Below are 1,999 nucleotides of genomic sequence, written 5' to 3'. Positions count from 1 at the left end.
CAAGAGCAAGGTCAACACGCTGACAATCAAGGCCTTTTTTCAAGCCAGGTCCCATTCCAACTGGCAGCAGTTTTATGCCCAGGAGCGAGGACTGCAGATGGGGTCCTAAAAACCAGCGTATGGCGGAGACTCAACTTATACATCCCTCGCTCGGGGGCCAACAGTTATCTCCGCTGCACAGGCCTGGGTGTGCTCCACAGTGCAGTCCCGGAGAGGGGGAGCTTGTGTTTGTTTTGCTATTTTTTAATACGGGACTAGAATTTCCTTCTAAACAAAGTTGTTTGCAAGGGGGCCGAACCCGACGTCAGAAGTTGGTCAGAAGCTTACACGGCACGCAGAGCCAGATCCCCAGGGCTCCCCCCAATCCTCTCCCACCCGGCTCGACACATTCCAGCACTTGGGACCCCCCTCCAAAAAAAAGTGCAGCCCCTTCCACACTGCAGACCTGCCACCCACCCTCGAGACACCTTCCAGCTCAGGGGTTCGAGCGAACGGAGATGCTCAGGATGCAGGGTGAGCGCTCTCCATCACATTTTCTGCGCTCACTTCCATCACTGGGGGCCACGGGCAAAGATAAAGAGCTTTAAAAGCTCTTGCGATCCGGAACAGCACAAGGGGAAGTTAATTTTCCTTATGCAAGCGAAGCTACAGGAAGGGAGGGAGACGGACAGCAAAAATCCTGGGGATCTCCTGCCTCGCAGCCCAGATCCCCTCCTCGGGCTGCAGTAACAGTGCTGCCGGGGTGACCGGCAGCCGCGACAGGCAGCACTGGGGGCAGACACAGTTTTTTTTCAGCCACGTTGGACGTTGCACCCCTGGGATTAACAGCCCCTGACGCCGAGACCTTTGAGACGAGACCACAGGCTCAGCCTCCCGAAACCTTTGCGGGATTGTCGCAGGGCCCCCCTGCTTTGCACAGCTTCGTAAACTTCTGCTAACAGGAGCGCAGCTTTCCTCGAGACACGGCTCCTACCCCGGCTCCCGGCACAGGGCTCGCTACCCAAACCGCAAAGAGGACGGGAAGTTATTTCACATCCTCCCATGCCAAAACAACACATCTCTCCCGGCGCACCCGAAAGGCCATAGATCGGCTTGCTCGCTCTGAAGTCTGCGCACGATGCTGGTTTGAATTAGGCCTGAAGAATTCAGATCCAGCTCCTCTGACATCGCCCATTCTCCAGGCAGCACTAATAAAAGCAAAATAAACGCCAGGGGCGAAACACTCAGACACTAACTCCAGGGTTAGTCACTTTCCCTCTGTGCCCACTCTCCCATTTTAGGGCAAGCAGGAGTCTCCATAGGCTGCAGATGCAAACGAGTCACATTTCTCCACGAGAAAAGTTTTTCCGATCCCTTTTCACGCCAATCCCGCTCTCCGGGAGCAAGGCTGCGCCGTCTGTCAAGCCCCGGCACTCCCTCCGCCGCCTCCCCGGCCGTGCCCTGGGTAGGAGGGCGAGGGAGGCTCCTCTCCAAGCCTGCAGCTTCGGGCAGCGAGCCAGCCGAATTCCTGGGGTCCGGGGAGAACGCCAGCGGCGGGGGGACACCTGGAGCGGCCCGCGCAGCAGCCCAGCCAGGTCTGCGTGGAACAAAGCTCAAAAAGCTTCTTCCCTAAAGGAATTTCATCCACATTCCTGCATTTCTCTGCTTGGCAAAGGCTAGAAAACATTATTATTGTTTTAAACCCTTCTGGGGGAAGGAGGAAGAACAGCAAATCCCCACAAACACAGGGATTTATGCTGGAGGCAACACAGGGCTGGGGTTCAGTCCCCCAAACTGAGGCACCCTCCTGCAGCAGCACCGCAACAAACCAGGTCATGCCGACGGCCCCACCGAGGCGGTGGGGGCTGCAAAGCCACCGCAGCCATCGGAAGGACAAACCACCACGGGCATCTGTGCCACGGCTTCCCAGGAGTGACAGGCCCCAGGGGGACCCTCCCAGGATGCGGAGGGACCTCGCGGCACCCTGTCCCCTGGGACCCCCTGCCCAGGGGCAGGAAGG

The 1,999-nt window shown here is 58.0% G+C and overlaps 1 protein-coding gene across 1 annotated transcript in view; it reads right to left on the bottom strand.

Annotated features, from left to right (window-relative positions):
* The window catches only part of RAB11FIP5 (RAB11 family interacting protein 5 (class I)), a gene marked incomplete at its 5' end in the record, with an annotated part of 18,756 nt that overhangs the window by 15,916 nt on the left and 841 nt on the right, over positions 1-1,999 (bottom strand). The window lies entirely within an intron of this gene.

This window comes from Fulmarus glacialis, unplaced genomic scaffold, assembly GCF_000690835.1.
Source record: "Fulmarus glacialis isolate BGI_N327 unplaced genomic scaffold, ASM69083v1 scaffold22216, whole genome shotgun sequence".
Taxonomy (NCBI): Eukaryota; Metazoa; Chordata; class Aves; order Procellariiformes; family Procellariidae; genus Fulmarus; species Fulmarus glacialis.
Note: the sequence above shows the minus strand (reverse complement) of the source record. Positions and strands in the feature narration are given on the sequence as shown.